Genomic DNA, 12,693 nt, shown 5'->3' with positions numbered 1-12,693 from the left:
CCATAGTTTTTTTAATCCAATTATCTGCTGACGGGCACATAGGCTGTTTCCAAATCTTAGCTATTGTAAATTGTGCTGCTATGAACATATATCCTTTTTTATTTGTGTTTCTAGTTTCTTAGAATATATTCCTAGGAGTGGGATTACTGGGTCAAAAGGGAGTTCCATTCTCAGTTTTTTTAGGAAACTCCATACTATTATCCACAGTGTCTGCACCAGTCAGCATTCCCACCAGCAGTGCATGATGATTCCTTTTTCTCCATATTCTCACTAACACTTGTCCTTTGTTGATTTGTTTATGATAGCCATTCTGACAGGTGTGAGATAGTACCGCATTATTTTGATTTGCATCTCTCAGATAATTAGTGACTCTGAGTATGTTTTCATGTGTCTCTTAGCCTTTCTTCTGTCTTCTTTTGAAAATATTCTATTTAGGTCCATTGCCCATTTTTTAATTAGCTCATTTATCTTCCTTTTATTAAGTTGTATAAGCTGTCTGTAGATGTTGGAGATTAAAACTTTAACAGTGATAACATTTGCAAATATGTTCTCCCATACAGTGAGCTTTCTTATTGTTTTGTTGATGGTTTCTTTTGCTGTGCAAAAGCTTTTTATTTTGATGTAGTCCCATTTGTTTATTTTCTCTTTAGCTTCCATTGCACGAGGGGCAATATCAGTGAAGAAGTTCTTTTGGCATATGTCTGAGATTTCACAGCCTGTGGATGCATCTAGAATTTTTATGGTTTCCTGTCTTATGTTTAAGTCCTGTACCCATTTTGAGTTTATTTTTGTGTTTGGTGTAAGTTGGTGATCTAGTTTCATTTTTTTGCATGTATCTGTTCAATTTTTCCAACACCATTTATTGAAGAGACAGTCTTGACTTCATTGTATATTCATGCCTCCTTTGTCAAATATTAATTGAGTATAGTGGTTTGGGTCGATATCTGGATTCTCTATTCTATTCCATTGATCTATGTATCTGTTCTTGTGCCAGTACCAGGCTGTTTTGAGAACACTGGCTTTGTAATACACCTTGAAATCTGGTATTGAGATCCCACCTACTTTATTCTTTTTTCTCAGGATTGCTGTGGCTATTCAGGGTCTTTTTTATTTCAGATTAATTTTAGGACAGTTCTTTTTAGGTTTGTGAAATATGTCTTTGGTATTTTAATGGAGAGTGCATTGAACCTATAGATTGCTTTGGGTAGTATGGACATTTTAATGATGTTGATTCTACCAAACCACGAACATGGTATGTGCTTCCATGCATTTACATCTTCCTCTATCTCTCTTTCAGTGTCCTGTAGTTTTCTGCGTATAGGTCTTTTACCTCCTTAGTTAAGTTTATTCCTAGGTATCTTAATTTTTTTGTTGTGATAGTAAATGGGATTGTTTTTTTAGTGCCTGTTTCTGTAAATTCACAATTGGTGTATAGAAAGGCCATAAATTTCTTGGTGTTAATTTTGTATCCTGCTACATTGACTAATTCATTTATTAAGTCTATTAGTTTTTTGATGGAGTCTTTGGTTTTTTTATGTACAATATCATATCATCTGCAAATAAGGACAACTTTACTTCTTCTTTTCCAATTTGGATGCCTTTTATTTCTTCTTCCTGTCTAATTGCAATGGCTAATACCACCAGTACAATGTCAAACAGGAATGGTGAGAGTGGGCATCTCTGCCTTTTTCCTGTTCTTAGAGGGAATGGTTTTATTTTTTGCCCATTGAGTATGAAGTTTGCTGTGGGTTTATCATATATATATATATATATATATATATATATATATATATATATATATATAATTATGTTGAGGTATGATCCTTCTATTCCTACCTTGCTGAGAGTTTTTATAGAGAAAGGATGTTGGATTTTATCAAATGCATTCTTCTGCATCAATTGATATGCCTATGTGATTTTTATCTCTAAAGTTGTTTCTGTGATGTATCACGTTTATTGATTTGTGGATATTGTGCCAGCCTTGCATTCCCAGGAAAAATTATATTTCGTCATGGTGTATGATCTTTCTGATGTACTGCTGGAGCCAATTTGCTAGAATTTCGTTGAGGATTTTGACATTTATGTTCATGAGGGATATTGGTCTGTAATACTCTTTAATTGTGTTGTCTTTATCTGGTTTTGGTATTAGGGTGATGCTGGCTTCATAGTAGGAGTTTGGAAGTGTTCCTTCCTCTTGAATTTTTTGTAATAGTCTGAGGAGTATATGTTTTAGTTGTTCCTTGAATGTTTGGTAAAACTCCACTGTGAAGCCCTCTGGTCCCTGGCTTTTGTTGGCAAGAAGCTTTTTGATGACTGCTTCAATTTCTTTCATAGTTACTGGCCTGTTTAGATTTTTCCTGATTGAGTTTTGAAAGGTTATATTTTTCTAGGAATATGTCCATTTCCTCAAGGTGTCCAGTTTGTTGGAATAAAGTTCTTTGTAGTATTTTGTAACAATCCTTTGTATTTTGGCGGGGTCTGTTGTTATTTCACCTCGTTCATTTCTGATTTTGTTTATTTGTGTCCTCTCTCTTTTCTTCTTGATGAGCCTGGCTAGAGGTTTATCAATCTTGTTCATCCTTTCAAAGAACCAGCTCTTGGTTTTGTTGATCTTATGTATTGTTTCTTTGGTCTCTATGTCGTTTATATCTGCTCTGATTTTTATTATTTCCTTCCTTCTGCTTACACTGGGCTTTTCTTGTTGCTCTTTTTCTAACTCTTTGAATTGTAGAGTTAGATAATTTGTTACCATTTTTTCTTGTTTTTTTTTGCAGTAGGCTTGTAGGGATATGAATTTCCCTCTTAAAACTACTTTTGCAGTGTCCCATAGATTTTGGGTTGTTGTGTTTTCATTGTCATTTGTTTGCAGGATGTTCTTAATTTCTTCCATGATTTCTCTGGTAACCCAGTCCTTGTTTAATAGCATGCTGTATAGTCTCCATGTGTTTGATTTCTTCGGATTATTTTTATTGTAGTTGATTTTCAGTTTTATGCCACTATTATTTGAGAAGATGCTTGATATGACTTCTATCTTCTTGAATTTGAAGAGACTTTGTCTATGTCCCAGCATGTGATCTATCTTTGAAAATGACCCATGTGCACTTGAGAAGAGTGTATATTCTGTGACTTTGTGGTGAAATGTTTTGAAGATGTCAATTAATTCCATCTGGTCTAATGAGTTATTTAGGATTGATGTTTCTTTGCTGATCTTTTTGTTTAGAAGATGTGTCCAAAGGTGATAGTGAGGTATTAAATTTTCCTACTATGATTCTATTGCTGTCAATCTTGCCCTTCATATTCAACAGGAATTTGTGTTGTTTTTTTGTAGGTGCTGCTGTATTAGGTGTGTATATGTTTACCAGAATTATTTTTTCTTGTTGGATTGCTCTCTTTAGTATTATGAAGTGGTCTTCCTTATTCCTGTTATGTCCTTCACTTTGAGATCTAATTTGTCAGATATAAGTATTGCTACCCCAGCTTTTTTTTTTTTCCATTTCCATTAGACTGAAAAATCTTTTTTCATCCCTTCATCCTCAGTCTGTGTGTGTCTTTTTTTCTGAGGTGGGTTTCTTGTAGACAGTAGATACATGGGTCATGTTTTCTTATCCAGTCCATTACCCTATATCATTTGTTTGGGGCATTTAATCCATTTACATTTAAAGTTATTATTGATAGGTTCTTATTTGTAGCCATTTTTATTCTTTACCCTGTGTTGCAGTGCTCCTCAATGTTGTAAGGCAGTCCTTACTTTTAATTAGGCGCTGTCTTAATTTCTTGTATTCCTTTATTTTTTATTAAATAATAAAATAAAAAAGTCTGTTTGTAATTCAGCCCCTAGGTGGCATTGTTTCTGGATTGACTTCCCAGTATCTTTGGTTGCTCTAGCCTTCTTTCTCTATGGCACTCAATACAGATTTGTGGAGGTAGGCTGCCTTTGAACTGGCTCCCAGATGGTCTCTCCTGATCCCCAGTTTCCAGAAAATCAACTCCCCCCTGCAGTCTCCCAGAATATGCCAAACTGGGTGGTCCTTGCTTAGTAGATAGATGCAAGGGAATGAAGAGGAAAAAGCCCAGGTGTGTAAATGGTGGGTCTATGCGCAAGTTATAGCAGACTGCACACCTTTCAAATTCTTATGCTCTCCCTCTGTGTCAGATCAGAATGGGTTGCTTTTTAGATATCCCTTCTGTTAGCAACTTTGAAGACCCTTTTTCACATTCATGGATCATGCCAGACCCAACAACCAGGGACTTTTGTGGGCACAGACTTCCCCGGTCCTCAGGGTCCTGCGGTGTGCACGTTTCTCTCTCCTGCCACAGGGACCCAGATACCTCACCCTATCCCTTGCAAAATCTGACCTTTCCATGATGGAGTTAAGAGCTCCCTTGAATCCATGTGTTTGCGCTGATTGGGATTGGGGATTCACAGCTGTTCGGTGGTCTCCACAGTTGTGGGTTTTTAGGCCTCAGATAAGATCCACTTTCCCTTGCAAGATGGAGTAGTTTTCCATCTGATCCCATAGCTCCAGGGGAGGTCTCAGCCGCAGTGCAGGCTGCCTGGTCCGGGAACCCCATCTAGCAGTCTCTTACCTTCTCTTAGAGTTCTGCTATCCCTTAGCTTGCCAACAAATACTCCCCGAGCTACTCTCAGGTGTTCCTTCTATCTGCTCCAGGACAAGGCTGGGAACATGTGTGTCTATTCTGCTGCCATTTTCTCTCCCCCACACCCTTAGAGCCAATTTTTAATTAAAAAATTAATTTAATCCATTCATATTGAAAATTATTATTGATATGGTTGGGTTTAGGCCTGCTATTTTATTTTTATATTTAATATTTCTCATAATATTTGTTACTCTGTTCTTTCTTTGATGTCTTCTTCTTTATTAAGAGAATGATTTCTAAGGTAGCATTTAAATTATATTAATGTTTTTAGTATATTTTGAGTCCTTTTCTTCGTGGTTGCTATAAAGTGTATAGTGTGCATCTTAACTTTTCAAAATCTAATTCAGATCTATACTCACTTAATTACAGTGAGATATGGGGACTTTATTCCTATATAGCTCTACTCCCTCTTTTTCCTTTTTAATGCAGTTAATGATAATATCTATGTAAGTTACTCACCCGAAAATATATTATAATTATTGATTGACACAATTTTATATAGTTTTTAAAGCAGAGAAAATAAAAATAAGTTACATTTTAGAGTTTTTATATTTAGCATGTAGTTTATCATTTCTAGTTTTCTTTATTTTTTTCCTGTGGATTCACATTATCATGTGATGTTATTTCCTTACTTCAGTATATCTTTGGCCTCATCTCATCTTTAATGTTGTTTATCAAATTACTTTTCTAAATAATTTCTATGTTACAGACTTCAAAATACAATTTTATAACTACTGTTTATACAATTGGTTTTTAAGAAAGGAGAATAAACATGACATTTTACACTCTTATCTTTTCTATATAATTACCTATCATAATATTTTATATAGATTTGAATAACTGTGTGTTGTCATTTACTTTCAGCGTGTTGTCATTTCCTTCTAGTGTTTCCTGTATTACAAGTTTACAGGCAATAAATTATTTCAATGTTTGTTTGCTACGGACTGTATTGTGTAGTCCCAAATTAATATGTTAAAGCTCTAAAACCATCAATGTGATGGTATTTGGAGGTGGGGTCTTTGGGAAAAATTAGATTTAGATGAAGTCATGAGGATTTTTTTATGATGGCATTAGTGCTCTTATATTATAATAATAAGAAGAAAGAGAAATTAGTTCTTACACCCCAGGAACCTAAAAGAGATGAGAGCTTCCACTCTAGTGCCAAGTCCACTAGAGCATGTCTCCCACAACACTATGCTGTGAAGGAAAGGAGGACTTCATACATTACCAGATGCCCTGTCCAGACACTCCTTGTGTATTAGGAGTTTAGGGTGTGGTAAGAGGAGCTGCTTGATTGCTCCCATCCAATAGATAGATGCTTTCTATAGAACAGAGTTGGGGAAAATGTGATCTGCTGATGTTCATACACTGTTGAAGTAACTGAGAATAGCTCTTCTGCTCCAGGGATCTGGGGAAATTGGACCGTCCATGCATTTGTAGACTTTTGGGGGCATGGGTGTGGTCCCTAGGTTGAATGCCACCACCTCCCACTTGTCTTATCAATTTTCTGTAGACTTTTACAAAATGCTTCCTTCTCAATTGATTGTAGGCCCTTTAATCAAGCTCCAGAGATTTTGAAATTTTGTTTTTGCTAATTTAAATCAGTCTAATAGATTCATCCCTGGGAAGAAGTTTACCTGAAATCATAGCACTGCTACCATTTCACAAGTCTATAAAAAATTTGTTATTTTGATGAATGTACTACTAATTGACATAGTAGGTAAAGTGTCATACAGATAAAAAAAATCAAATTCTTTCTAAGAACAGGCCCTTAAAATTAGAAAAAACGTGTTTTTTACTAACCAATAATAAAGCTATTTGAATATTCAAATTAAATAAAACTCCAACTCTGTAAGTAGAATTTAGCATGCACTAGAAAATAAAGATAATTATTTAATGGAAAAGAAAAGACTTTTGACAAAAATAAATGAGTAGTACAAGAATAACTTTGATATAGATCTTTAACACACACACACACACACACACACACATACACTAACGCGCACCCGCACATACAGTTCAATGGTCAAATTAGTTTGGAAAATTCTAGGTTTAAAAAATTTTAAAGATTTTAAAAAATTATCTTCATATTGAAAGTATTACAAATTTCCCCTTTGTTTTTTTCCCCATTGACCCCTTCATCCCATCCCCCACCCCATACTAGCCCCTCCCAGGCCTTCACCATTCTGTTGTCTGTGCCCATAGGCTATGCATATATGCATTTAAGTTTCACAATTAATCACTCCCCACCCACCTACCTCCACCTTCCCTTTGAAATTCCTGAGCTGTTCCAGGCTTTTCTATCTCTGGATCTACTTTGCTCATCAGTATATTTTGTTCATTAGATTCCACATATGAGTGAGATCATATGATGCTTAACTTTCTCTGGATTATTTTGCTTAGCAAAATACTCTCCAGGCCCATACATGATGTTTCAAATGGTTAAGAATTCCCTTTTTTTTAATCAGGGTAGTATTCCATTTTGTTAATGTACCACAGCTTTTTTATCCACTGATCTGCTGATGGACACTTAGGCTGTTTGCAAATCTTACCTATTGTAAAATGTTCTGCTATGATCATAGGGGTGCATGAATTCTTTCTGATTGGCATTTTAAGTTTATTAGGATATATTCCTAGAAGTGTTATCACTGGGTCAAATGGGAGTTCCATTTTTAATTTTTTTGAGGAAACTCCATACTCCTTTACATAATGGCTGCACTAGTCTGCATTCCCACCAGCAGTGCATTAGGGCTCCTTTTTCTCCACATCCTTGCCAATACTTGTCATTTGTTGATTTGTTGATGATAGCCATTCTGGCAGGTGTGAGGTGATACCGCATTATCCTTTCAATTTGCATCTCTTGGATGATTAGTGACTACATTTTTCCATATATCTCTTGGCTTTCTGTATGTTCACTTTGAAGAACTGTCTATTTAGGTACTTTTCCAATTTTTTTTAATGGATTGTTTGTCTCCATTTTGTTAAGTTATATGAGTTCCTTATGTATTTTGGAAATTAACCCTTTATGGGATGTATCATTCAGAGATTTAAAAAAAAAACAAAAAAACCCTCTTGATTATCTCAGTTTTAATATGATAATGCATAATACTGAATTTCCAAAGATTGTTACAGTATGCATCGCATCCTAATTTTTTTGTGACCAAATTTGTTTTAATTTGTTTTATATGTATTTTTGTTTATTTGTTTGTTTGTTTTTCATTGAACATTTCTCAAGATTTATGTTTTTGAGAATACTCTGCAAAACATGGATTTAATTAGCTTTTAAACAAAGAAATTAAACTCTGATAGCTATGGTGTTTTGTACTGAACACATGATTACTTAATTCTATATATCTAGATATATACATATATATGAACATTTGGGGTAGCTCAGCGTGTTGGTAACATGTGAGTGACAGAAAGGATTTATGGAGAAAATTAAAAATGCCCATATGGATTTTAGAATGTTAAATACTAAAAATACACAGTGATAACTGAACCCAAACACCCATTGTTGAATAAAGGGTACTATTGAAATTGTGAGCTAAGATGCAAGCCCAATCATTCTGAGGACTAACACTATCCCCATATGAGGACCACAGTAGTGCTATTTTCTATACTAATATATGTACTTTGTGATATTTTAAAATTTCAAAATCTATAACATAATTTTGAGGATACGAAATAAGTTCCTATTTCTTCCCAATATTTGAGAGTCAATTTTCTTAGATGAATAATATAGATTTTTAAGAACCAAAGAAACAACATAGTTTCACATCCTTACTCTGCCCTTACCAGTAGTTGTAACCATTGGCAAATTGTTTATTTTAATTAAGCCTCAATTTCCTTATCTATAAAGTGGGGGGAATAATAATTAGGATTGCTTGGACTTTTAAAGATAGTCTGGGGAATTTCAAGTGCTGGGCATAGAGCTAAATTACCCTCAGTTAGGCCCAACATTTCAGGCCATTTTAATGTAGGAAATGATGTGTTTGTAGAAAAATTTGTTCTAGACAGTGTAAATATAATACATTTTTAGCAACTAATGTAATGTCTAGAATTTAATGAGTATTATTAAGTGTTCGTTTAATTGAAGGACAAGGTAAGAAACACTTGCTTAATGCCAACAGTATATCAAGCATTCTACATAAATTATTTTCTAGAGTTGAATAATCATAACATTTATGTTAGCCCTATTATACCTATTTAATAAATGAGAAAATAAAGGTTCAAGAAATTCATTAATCTACCAGTACTCAGTACTCAGCTAGAAGGAAGTGAAACCAAGATATAAATCTATCTGATTCAAAATCTTATGTTCCTTTCAAGTACCCAAGCTGCTATTTAACAAAATTGGGGAATTTCCTAGATCCATATCATACTTTTCTAGCCAGGATATTATTCATGTTATAATGTGATTTAAAATGCAAAATTCTAATAACAAGTTGGCAACATGGACATGATTTTTTGAATATTTTTATACACATTTCTACTAATGAAAGGGTAATATGCTGATTAGACCTGGTCAACTGGCCATCTTCCGGATGTCCAACTTCCTTCCTGACAAAGCCATGGTGGTGGGGACCCGAGGAAGAGGCAGTTAGGGGTAAGATTAGGCTGGCAGGAGAAACAGTTAGGAGTGAGATCAGGCTGACAGGGGAGGGTAGTTGGGGGCACAACCAGGCCTGTGGGGAGGGAAGTTGGGGGCGACCAGGATGGCAGGGGAGGGCAGTTGGGGGAATTAGGCAGGCAGGCAGGTGAGTGGTTAGGAATCAGTGATCCTGGGTTGTGAGAGGGATGTCTGATTGCCGGTTTAGGCAGTCTTTGGACATTCCCTGAGGGGTCCCAGATTGGAGATGGTAGTCAGGCTGAGGGACACCTGCTCTGTGCAAAAATGTCATGCACTAGGCCTCTAGTTTAATATATTTCCAAATGATTAAATGCTCTGGCAGGTAAGCTTTCTAAAGATAGGATAAAAAAATATGAATACCTGGAATTCTGAAGATCTATTTTCAACTAAATGAATGCTACTTTAACATAAATTTAGAGTATGAAGGAAAAGATGAAAAAGCATACCATATATTTATATTAAAGCTTTCATTCTTTTATAAAATATATTTATATATATTTTTAAATGTTCAATAAAATATAATAAAAGGGTAATATGCAAGTAGACTATAAAGCAGAATAACAACACAACCAATCAAAGCATAATCTTATTTAATAAAATAGTAATATGCAAATTGACCATACCTCCACTATACCCACAAGACACGCCCACTGGCCATGCCCACAGGCCAATCCGAGCAAGTATGCAAATTAACCCCAACCAAGATGGCTGCAGCTACAGAGAGCGGGAGGGAGGCTTGGGTTGCCCAGGCATTGGAAGAAACCAAGCTTTCCACCTGCCCTAGCAGGCCTAAGCCTCCACTCAAGGCAACAAAGTTTCAATTATAGAAGGTAAACAAATCCAAACAGAAATGGCTGCAGCCACTGAGCAAGCAGAAGGCTTGGCTCTGTTCCAGGCTACAAAGTTTCAATTGTAGAAGGTAAATGAATTCCAGATACCAGAGCCTGCCCTTGGGTAGTTGGGGGGCATGGCCAGCCTGCAAACCACCACAGGCCCCTGGCCCAGGCCACCCCACGCCCCAAGGGAACCTCCACCCTGATCTGGAACACCCTTCAGGGCAAACCAGCTGGCCCCCATCCGGGCACCAGGCCTCTATCCTATGTAATAAAAGAGTAATATGTAGATTGACCATCACTCCAATACACAATATGGTTCCCCCCCATGTGATCAAAGATCCTGCCTCTATCTGGACACAAGATGACCACCACAAGATGGTCAGCAGGGGAGGGCAATTGGGAGGCACCAGGCCTACAAGGGAGGGCAGTTGGAGGTGATCATCTTGCGGGGGGGGGGGGGGCTGTTAGGGGTAACCAGGCCAGCAGAAGAGGGAAGTTGGGGGCAAACAGGCTAGCAGGGGAGCAGTTAGACATTAATCAATCTGGCATGGGAGTGTTTAGGGGGTGATCAGGCTGGCAGGCAGAAGTGGTTAGCAGTAATTCAGGCAGACCAGCAGTTGGGAGCCAGCAGTCCTGGATTGTGAGAGAGATGTCCCAGATTGGAGAAGGTGCAGGCTGAGCTGAGGGACACCACCACCTGCTCCCCATGTGCATGGCTTTTGTGTACCAGGCTTCTAGTATGCTAATAATATGCTAAAGCTGCTCAGCCATTCGCTATGATGTGCACTGATGACCAGGGGGTAGAAAGTCAACTAGTCAAGATGTGCACTGACCACCAGGGGCAGATGCTCTGACCTTTAGGTTAGCATGCTGCTGGGGTCTGGCCAATTGGTTCTGAGCGAGACAGGCCAGACATGCCCTAAAGTCCCCCCGTGGTCCCTTCCTGGCCCTATAGTGAACCTGTGGGGTCCCTCAGCCTGGTTTGCACCCTCTTTCAATCCGGCACCCTTTGGGGGATGTTAGAGAGCCTGTGTCAGCCCAATCACGCAGGCCACTTCCCTTAGGAGGGCACCAGATGCAGAATTTGTGGCTGGCAAGGGCTGCTGCAACAGCAAGATCCTCTCCTGATTTGAACTAATTGGGTGTGAGCCTGAGGCAGGCACAGTGAAGCAAGGATGAGTGGGAATAGCAGGTAGGAGCTGCAGGCAGCATTGCGCTGCGGGTCTTGACCCAATCCCTGCAGGCCACCCAGACAGACCCCACCCATGCATGAATTTGTGAACTGGGCCTCTAGTTGGAACACAAAAGAATAAGGTTTTTAAAGAGCAGCTGCACTAGAAGCAGTTTATGTAATAAAAATACAAGTTGTAAAAATTTTGGGACATCTTTCAGTGAAGCTGGAGAAAATAAAAAAAGTGACAAATAAATTAAAAATATCACAAATAAAGAAAGATAAGTTCAGCCAGTGTGTAGGAAGCCACAGTGAGGTTCCTTCTTTTTAATGGACTGGATAAGAAAATAAACTCAATAGCTGAAGTTTAATACATTCTCTCGGATAAAATAAATCAAGATAAAAAATAATGTGGGTTGGAAGTGGCTAAAACGAAAGGCTTTCAGGTTCTTTTTTTTAAATATATTTTTATTGATTTTGTACAGAGAGGAAGGGAGAGAGTTAAGAGAGCTAGAAACATCGATGAGAGAGAGTCATCGATCAGCTGCCTCCTGCACACCCCCCACCAGGGATATGCCCACAACCAAGGTACATGCCCTTGACCAGAATCGAACCCGGGACCTCTCAGTCCCCAAGCCGACGCTCTATCCATTGAGCCAAACCGGTTTCGGCGGCTTTCAGGTTCTAAAGCAGTGTTAGTAGCAGCAGAACTGGAAATAGCTCAACATACTACAAATGGAAAAGGTGAGTGTATACATATTATTTCAACATTGCCATTTATTGAAAGCTTTCCATAAAACCTGATATATCTCATTGATGGAATTCATTTAGCATTCCAAACATTTACAAAAATGTATTTTTGTATTTGAAATGCATTTGTAGTGGGAAATGATAATGTTTTAAAGGTTATTGGGGTTAAGGTAATCTATTCTTACATAGTTGATTCAGACAGCTTTAATTTATCAGTACAAGTGCAACCCTGAAAGGGGGAAAAAAAAGTGCTTTAGAAACATTAACTAACGTAAATTGCATATCTAATCCAAGTGGTACTGTATTTTACTTTATTGTTTTTGATAGGCATATCATATAAACTAAGAGTATTCTAAAGCTATGAATTATAAAGGTTTTCTTACAACATACACAAGAAATGAGTCATTCCATTTTTTTATTTCAAGATACGTGAACTAAATGATAAATATAAAATATAACAAGTATGTACTGACCAGTGTTATGTTCAGTACACTTGTTCACAATTAAAATGCACAGCAGCCAAACTTTTGCAAAAGCTTGCTTTAAGAATTGTAACTGACCAGTTGCTAAACTTCATGATAATTCCTATGTAAATTTTACTCTTAAGCTTTATTCAATAAAGTATGGTTAATTAAAAAAAAACTTTC

The sequence above is a fragment of the Pipistrellus kuhlii genome, unplaced genomic scaffold, assembly GCF_014108245.1.
Source record: "Pipistrellus kuhlii isolate mPipKuh1 unplaced genomic scaffold, mPipKuh1.p scaffold_m20_p_19, whole genome shotgun sequence".
Lineage (NCBI taxonomy): Eukaryota > Metazoa > Chordata > Mammalia > Chiroptera > Vespertilionidae > Pipistrellus > Pipistrellus kuhlii.
This window is presented reverse-complemented; position numbering follows the sequence as displayed.